This window comes from Cupressus sempervirens, chromosome 9 (genome assembly GCF_028749045.1).
Source record: "Cupressus sempervirens isolate cs-2001-9-10 chromosome 9, ASM2874904v1, whole genome shotgun sequence".
Classification (NCBI taxonomy): domain Eukaryota; kingdom Viridiplantae; phylum Streptophyta; class Pinopsida; order Cupressales; family Cupressaceae; genus Cupressus; species Cupressus sempervirens.
The window spans coordinates 634,616,259-634,626,035 of record NC_143126.1 but is presented as its reverse complement, the minus strand read 5'-3'; the positions used below and the strand labels follow the sequence as shown (position 1 = coordinate 634,626,035).

The 9,777-nt window shown below is 28.1% G+C and overlaps 1 pseudogene; it reads right to left on the bottom strand.

Moving 5' to 3' along the window:
* Positions 1 to 1,950: 1,950 nt before the first annotated feature.
* LOC149540321 (putative serine/threonine-protein kinase WNK11 pseudogene) lies at positions 1,951 to 2,820 on the bottom strand (annotated as a pseudogene).
* Between the last annotated feature and the right edge of the window lie 6,957 nt (positions 2,821 to 9,777).

Here is a 9,777-nt window from a genome sequence, read left to right as displayed (position 1 = left end):
TCACCTTACTATCTAAAATTACCATTTACAAAATCATCTAAGAGAAGAATTTGAAAATAAAAAATAAAAAACAAGAATTTTACATTACTAACCTATGTCTACAAGATGTCTACAATCACTCCAAAATGCAAAACTAGATTACTATTTTCAATCAATCACATCCTCTCACTATTTATTAATGTACATGTTACACTATGAAAATAACATATGAAAAATTAGAATCCCAATTATTTAGTGTTAGTTGATATATTAAAAATATGTGTCTCTTATTGAAACATAATTATTGTGTCTTCTTATGGTGCAAATACTAGTAAATATAAATTATTATTTTTTATATCAATATATTATAAAATGAAATAGTAAATTATGAAACTAAATTATTTTTGTTATAATTTAAAATTTTAATTATTTATATATTATAAATTTGAATTTTCTCATAATAAAAGTAAACTAAATGTCACAAATATTAACACATATGAAATGTGTGCTTAATCGACTCAATGCAAAAACATAAGAGTTGAGGTGGCAAAATTTTCAATTGAAATGTTGTCAAGGTGATAGACAAGCTTACAACTATATTTTAAAGTTCATGGCCATGAAAATAATTCTAGGAGGACAAATATTTGGATAGTATAAGGATAAGTTGAGCCTAAAATTCATACAATTTTTTTTTTAAGCATGCTTTTGATTAATTTTCTTCCTGTCAAATATATATTTTCTATCGCCTTACTATTGCATGTACAAATATATGCAGCTACTAGTTTATGTCATTAATAATGGTTGTATATGTTTCTTCTATCTTTTTTCAAAACAAATAATCAAATAATATATATTCAATTTAGCAAACTTGATTTGTAATAACTCTGTCTGAAATCAATTCCTTCATTTAGATGGAGTTTTTAAAAGAAATTACAATGAAATTTCAGTATTTGTTTTTCATAATTTGTACAAACAATAAAAAAATTGTAAGAAAACTCATTATATTTTTAAAAATATGGAACAAAATAAATTTTATTTTTTTATTTTTTTATGTGAAAATTAAGGGAAGCACATTTTCACTCTTACCAGCAATATGTCTTAAATCTGATAAATTTAAAAACAAGTGACAGTATCTTCAATTTTGAAAAATTCAAACAGCACAAAATTTTGTTAAAAAAATAAAGAATGACTTTAACTCATGACAGTAGTCAATCAATAGAACATTAACAATTAGTTGATCAAAAATTCATGAGTGATAAGATAGCTAATGATAAAAAAGATCTCAATAAATAGCCTTCTTGGCATATTCATATGGCTGATATATTTACGTAAAAACTTGTAAGGAAACAATCTATTTTTATAATCAACAAAAATGATTTGCTCATGCCAAGGAAAAAGAACTCATACAATTAAACATATGGAAGACGGAGAGCAACTAATTATTCCAGCAACATACATCCATAATGAGCAGAGTAGTAATCAATCATGCAAGATATATATTCAAAAGAAACACCTTCTTGTGTTTGAGAAAATGCCATTGAAAGTTAAACCCCTAGCCTCTAGAAAAAATTCTAAAATGAATTACAAGAGTTTGTTTTCATTAGACCTAGTTGTGATCGCCTTGTTATCTATCCATGCAGAACAAATTTAACAACCAATTTCTCCTCTACATAGAAAACAAATTGATCTATTTCTGCAATTGTTGTATGTTGGCCATTCATATAAAAACCTATTTATTTGATGAAACTTTCAATACTTAGAAAAGCTGAACCACAGTAAGAAGAAAACTAGAGGAAAATGAGCCATGCAAGGAAAAATATCAAAAACTACTTCCCGCGCAACATTCATACAATGTTTTTATGTATATAGAATAGAAAGAAGGTTACAATTATATTGGATGTTGATAGTGAGCTCGGTAAGCATCCAAGATTTCAAGTACAACAATATCATTTTGCTACAATATGATATTCATCAAATCAGAGGATGAACTTCATTGAAGACTAGATCCATCATAAGCTCTGCAGCAGAAGGCCTCACCATTCTTGGCACCAAGCATTTCTCAATCAATTGTCTAACTTGTGGATCCACAACATTTCTCAAAGCTACAGGCATTCTACCAGAGGCCACCTTCTTGTAAATATGAACTACATTGCTGCACTCACTGTATGGAATCTCTGTAGTAACCATCTCCAGCACGCACATTCCAAATGAATAGATGTCCACATGTTCATCATAATTCTCCTCGTACAATTCAGGAGCCATGAATTTAGGTGTACCAACAACACTGTGTGCAAACCCATCTTGCCCAACAACATAAGAAAGCCCCCGATCACCAATCTTCACTATGCCTGAATTTCCCTCCACAAAAATGTTGGAGCAGTTGAGATCTCTGTGAATTATTGGTGGGTTACAACTATGCAAGTAATTCAAACCCTTCAATATCTGCCATACCATTTTCTTGAGTGCATGCATTGAAACATGCTTGTGCTTGTGCCTGTACTGCCTTAATGTCCCTGATGGGCAGAACTCGGTAATGAAATTTATGCTTTTGTTGTTCTTGTTGAGCCAGGCATCATAAAAGAAGAGGATGTTCTCGTGGGCAAGAAAAGCCAAGAGAGAGACTTTAGAGTAGAGTCTTTGCATGCAATATTCATTGAGAGATTGCAGAGAGACTTTGTTCCATGCAACTTCAATGCCCTCTCTGTAATCAAATGCCTGGTAAACAGTTTTGACGGCGCCATGGCCCAAAACATGTTTATAACGGCCATACCTGCAACTCAAATCCATCTCCTCAAATTCTTCACTCTTCTCTTCACCGCTCTCAAATTTTACACTCCCCATCTCTTCTTCTCTCCCAATAAAATTTATTTTTTTCGCATCTCTACTAACAAAGAAGATAGTAATTATTGAGCCTGAGGAAAAAGATGAAATGGCCGAACAAATATAAGGGCAGATATTTTTGTCGTATGTGTTTGCATGTAGTGTTTCTTTTAGCGTAATGCATGTTGCGCTTCTATAATTATATTTTTTCATTTTCTACAATTAATCATTGTTATAAAAATTTATTAAAATGTTTTCAATTTTTTTTACTATAAATAATAATAATAATTGTTAAAATATATACAAGACTTTTGAAATTAGAAAATGATTTTTTCAACACAAATATTTCTTTAAATTAATTTTAAATCTTTAAAAAAAATTAACATTTTTAATTTTCTGATTCTTGTTAAAAATAATTATTTTTTAATTATATGTAATTTTATAATAATTTTTCATTTACATAAAATATTATAAAGAAATATAAAATAATTATGTGATTATATTTTGAAACAAAACAATAATTGTTAAATATAAATATATTAAAATATGAATATTTTTAAAAATAATTTATATATAATTAGTTTTTTGTAAGTCTAAATGATTTATGAAATTCAATTTTTTAAGAATAATTATGTGATTATATAATATTAATAATTAAAAATAAAAGTTTATTTACACATTTTTTATGTTATAAATATATAAAATGATTTGTTTCTAAAATGGCTTTGTAGGATAGTCGGAAGATCCGAGGGCCAGAGTCATCTTTCAAATTTGACATAGGAGGCTTTTGTCATGTGAGCCTACACTTATTATAGGAAGAGGGTTGACATTTTTTATTGGTGGCATATGTGCATTTGTTAACTTGACAAAATCCTAGAACTTTGTTGGTATGATTTTTATGATGTTGTTATTGATGGCAAAAAGTTTGGTTATAAAGACTAAAGGAGATATGCTATATTATGACATTTGATTGCTATGTTTAAGAAAAGTTCACTATCGAAGGTCAACATGCTATTAGAAACCTAAGGTTTATCTTATCAAAGACGTTAAGGTCTATCACATCATAAGGAAGAAAAGGTAAAAAAAAGGTTTATAAAGGGATCTAGAAACCCTAATTAGGCTAGGAAGTGAAATGAGTAAGCATAGAAAAGACAAAAAATAGAAAACCAAAAAAAAAAAAAGAAAGAAGTTTAGCTATCAGAAGCAATACAATGAAACAAGTTATCAAAGAAGGAACTATACAACAAGCTATCAGTGTAGAGATAGTTCAACAAGCTATCAGAAGTAGGCTAGTTGGTAGTAGAAGCAACAGACCTATCAAGTAGAGGAAAAGAAAAGAACATATTATTATTTTCAATGGGCCTTTGTGTTAGGAGGGGGTTAAAAGGCATTTCAGTCCATTGGAAACTTGTGTTTTGGGGCAATCAGTTGGATGCATGAGGCTAACAATGTGAGATCTTAGTGGTCCTATGCCTTCGATGACTCATAATGCACTATAGACCTCCTCACCTTTGGAAATTTTTTCTAAAAACCTTGAAAAAAATTAAAATGATTCTTAAAATAGAAGAATCATTGTCCTTGTTACCCCACGTGGATGCTAGAAATCTAATGTCTACTAATCCTAGAATTGATCTCCTAAGAGAGGTTAAATTTGATTCAAGGGATGAAGATGCTACATCCCCTAGTATATTTCTAGGTGGAATAAATTTTGGCTTCCTTTGTTGAAGGGAATGCCATTTGAGCTGGAATTTTTTGATCTTGAAGTGACTTCAATCCAAATCCAACCCTATCACTAAATCCAAGTATCTAGCTAGACCCATTAACCTTTCCTCAACCTCCCCTTGGTACCCAAATGTGCCTATCATCACCAAGTACCCCTTTTATTTCTCTTTGAAAGGTCTTATTTTTCCTTCACTTCACCAATCCCCTAGTACACTAGAGGCCTCAAGAGAAGGCTCTATTTTAAGAAACATTGAGGACATTTGAAATGTTATTAGAGTTCTTGTCATTTGATGGATCCCACCTTTGAGGTGTTATACAGCAACAACTAAGATGGATTGGCTTTAAATATCCCCCAAAATTTTAGAAAGGTAAATGCATAAAAACATATCTTTTATAAGCTTATTTCATGAATAAATATATAATTTTCTCATATAATTTTTTTTAAATATTATATCAAAGTTCATTGCTACTTCCAAAACATATATATCTAGAAAATAACTTTACTATTATATTTAATTATTTGATCTTTGAATCTTATTTAATAAAAAAATAAAGTAATTATACATATCTAACAATGTAATTTAATTGTATTACATTTAATTTTTAATATAAATATTTTTTGTAAATAATAAATTTGGAAAAGGTTTACTTTTAGTTTTTAAAAACTATAATGAATAGTATTGTAGGGTTGTTTATTATTATTTTTGTTAGAAGTTGTAATCTTTCCTTGGTGTGTTTATAAACCAAGGTTAGAACTCCTTTCTTTATTGTTGTAATATATTAGGATATAAGCCAAGGTATCCTAATATATTTCTTTTTTGTCCTTTTTCCACTACATCTTATTTTGTCATCTAGTGGAATATGTGAGGACAAATATTTATTGTAATTTCTAATTTTAGATTATTCCTCCTTAAGAGGAATCTCACACTTGGCCTCACACACTTATGAATGGTGGCATTCATAGACATGGGAGTTACATTCTAACTCCTCTCTCTCATCTCTATTTAAGAGATGACCCTCCTCTCTCATTTAACAATGAGGTTTCTTCCTCTTCTCAATTATTGAATGAGAAATTGCTCTCTTGCTCTCTCTCTTTTTCTTCTTAGGCTTTTCATGCCTCATTCATAATGTCACAAGGGGTTTTCTTTGCTTTCCCCTTTCCAAATATCTTGTCTCATAGTGTTGGAGCTTGAAGCTTTCTCTCTCCTATTTTATGGTAATATCTTTTCATGCATTTACTCACTTAGATTCTTTCCTGGTATTGCTTATTTATAGATTTCTTTTTCCATTTCTAACAATTTTTAAAATGGTCTTGTAAGATTGTAAGATTATAAGAAATTGATACGTTGATATTTTATCTAAGTGTAATAAGGTAAGGTGTTTAAGTTTTTTTATTTTTTAAATTAAAATAATCTTCCATATTCAAAAATATTAAATATATTATTTTACATTATATTCATTGATTTATTGTATCTATTTCTTAAATTTTAGTGATTTATCATATCTATTTTTCAAATTTTAGATGGTCTAATGAATTTAATTTCAAACAAATATCAAGTATTATTACAATATTACAAAGTATCTTACTATTTTTATTCAATTTTATGTTTAAATATTAAACAACATATAATTTTAAACTATTATGTTTCTTGGAGGTGGTTAATAATGATTTTGAAATAAATTTATTAGTCTTATAAGGTTTATATTTTAGAATTTCACTAATGTTAATTGTGGTTGTCTATAACTAATGACCTTTTTAGTTCAAAAATTTATGTCAAATATTTAATGATATAAATTAAACTACTGAATAGATATTTGTAAAAAAATAATAATAATAATAAATAAATAAATTCTTAGAGAATTTTCTATTTTATCATTTTTAAATTACTCAAGCAGACTTCAACTCAAGACCTCCCAAATAAAAGGCTCACAATCAACCATCGTTTTGTAGACTCTTTGCCTAACATCATTTTTAAATTTAAATTTAATCAAATAGAAAATTAATATAAAACTTCCCAAAAATAGAAGGAAGATTAAAAAATTCTAATTTATATAAAGTTTATTTTCAATTTTGATTAAAAATTTCTAGTTTATATAAAAATTATTTTAGATTTATTTCTAAGTCTTTCAAATAAGTACACAATTACTGTTGTGTTGTAGACTCTTATATTATTTCAAATTTTAATTTATAATTATTAAAAGAAATTAGAAATAATATTTTAATGTAATGATCTAATTATTATAAAAAGTCCACTAATTTTTTTATATTAGAGTTTTTATTTAGAAAATCCTATTTCATATAGTAGGTTGAGCTTTGCAAACAATTTAGATATAAGAACCTTCCATTCCACAAGATTTAATCTCTCATAGACTCTTTAAGAATCAAACAATTTGGCTAATAGCTTATTAAAAGTGGGACAGGCTAATCTCCAAACAAAATGCACTAAAGATAAAACAAAGTCAAACTTTTTTTTTCCAAATTCGAAAATGTAGTGAATTTTTTTATTGTTTTTGACTACAAACTATGCAGATCATGAAGATCAAATGTTGAAATTTTTTCAAAAATCCATGATGTTTTAGATTTTTTTGAAAATTGTTCAGTTGTACAGTTTGTGAGGTTAGCCATGTCGAAAAACTCCACTATTATCATATAATATGTAGTTGTTGGTCTACAAATGAGAGTAGACTAGACTGAAAAGCAAGTGGAATGAAAGTTGTAGAGTCAAACTGCAATTATGGTGATGGTTGGATAGCTCCTTCAAGAAAATGAATAAAAGAGGAATCTCCTTATCCTTGATTTTTTGTTATTTTATTTCGCCAGACCTAGCTAGTTTTGATTTGCTTATTATCCATGCATGCAAAGAAGACTCAACAACCAATTCCACTTTTATATAGAGAAATAATTTTGCTTCTGTAGTTGTTGTTTAGTGACCATGCATAAAACCTATTTCCTTGATGAAATTTTCAATATGTGCACAATCTAAATTGGTCTACTTATGAACCTGTGTACTCTAAAGTGAGGTTATTTTTGTTCATATCAAACCTTTCTAGCTAAATATTTCACCAATAGTTTGTATGCTTACCCCATTCAAAACCAACCAAGCTGAACTTCAGCAAGCATTGTAGCTACTTATTGACAACATTAACAAGATGGTTGACTACTCTCAAATTTTACACTCCCCATCTCTTCTTCTCTTTTTCTCTCTTTTGTAATAAAAAAAGATGGTTCAACTAACCTAAAACAAAATTTCTTTTGGAACGCATAGTAATTTGCTAAGCTTGAGGAAAAAATGAAACCGCCAACCAAATATAAATCCATGTATTTTTGTCGTATTCTCATTGCATGTTGTGTTTCTAGTAATTACATGTTTAAGCTTGTATTTTTGGAGTAAGGTCGTTGCATGTTGCGTTTGTTGTAATTATATTATTATTGTTATTTTAGTTTTATTTTTATATTTATGGAAGTTTAACATTTTATGTCTAACTTCTTTGGTTAAGAACCAAGAAATAAGGAGTGTCTATTTTACTATTATTAATTTATCCTATTTAAATAAAATTAAAATAATTTCAATTTCTTCTTTTATTTTTAATTATGAATAATTATATTTTTCAAAAGAAAATGATTTTAAAATTTGTAAAATAATTTTTGTCGTATTATATATTTTCTAGAATTAATTTCTATTGTTTAAAAATAATTAATCTTTTCAACTTTCTTGTTTATTTTTGTTATAAATTGTATTTTTAATTAAAAATATATGTTGCTAAAATCAAATTCTATTATTTATTTAAAAAATATTATATGTAAGAATAGAATAATTATGGGATTCTATTTTTAAATATAAATATATTTAAATATCAATATTTAAAATTTAAAAAGTTATATATAGCTAATGTATATCAAGTTTTTATGATTTATGAAATTTATTCTTCTTGGACAAATTATGTGATTATATAGTATTAATAATTATTAGATAAAAGTTTGGCTCAATCAAGTAGCTCTAAATATTTCCGTTGATCTATAATCCCTTATCCTAAGGTTTACATGGTGCATCCTCCCCTAAGTCTCCTCTACACTAGAATTATTAGAAGACCGATCCTTCACATTAGAGACCCTGCCTAGTTTAATACATATTAGCCTAAAATGAATGTGAGCTTACAATTTCTTTTGAGATGGTGAGGCATTATCTAAACTATGAACAACGACTAGTTCTTTAATTACCTGTAGGCTTTTAGGCAGCACACCTCACCTACGGTGAACTACAACAACCTGAGCAACCTAGAGTTTGTATTACCCAACCTGAATAAGTCTAACAAGAGAAAAGGAGCACTAATACACCTACTAGGTCAGCTGGACATCGATGAAGCAGAAGCAGAGGAATACATCATGGTATTCTCAACTAGCGATCCCCCTAAATTTATAGATGCGATGTAATTTTCTTTGTATCTAGTCAACTTCAGAGAGCTCCTAGGGCTCAAGTGTGAGTTTTGTATTTTTGTCATCCTTTTACAAATTCCTTTTGCTTAAGTTGGCTTCTTGGATCCTGGTGCCCTTCACTCTCTCCCTTTGTAAATAATCTTTGGCAAGTAGTTTCTTAAGATCAAGGATTTAGGAGTAATTTGTCACCTTTTTGCTCAAAGATTTCTCAATCAATTTTCTCTTTATGTAATATTTGCTTTCTATGACTATGTTTATGCAGTTAATGGTGACTCCTCTTCCTTAGTGCATAAGGATATACTAGACCTTATAGTTTGCAAGAATCAATGTAAATAGTAATGTTTAATATACTAGCTATATACATATTATATATTTATATAATATATATAGAGAAAGCCAAGATATATCAAGGCTTTAATTTATAAATATGAGTATTTTTTTGTGCAAATTAAAGCCTCAATATATCTAAACTTTCTCTCTATATATTATATAAATATATAATATGTATATAGCTAGTAGCATCCGTAGGGGATGTTAAAAGAATAGGATTCTAATATTTATTATATAATATAATATTACTATATAAATTTTATAATATGAACTTGTATAATTATATTATGTAAAAGAAAAAATTTTGAATTTGACAAATAGGTTTAATTTAATGTAGGTTTGGGGTTGTAGTTGTTTAGTTTAATACTAACAAAATGTCAATGTTTCTTCATCCCATCTCTCTCTCTCTCTCTCTCTCTCTCTCTCTCTCTCTCTCTCTCTCTCTCTCTCTCTCTCTCTCTCTCTCTCTCTCTCTCTCTCTCTCTCTCTCT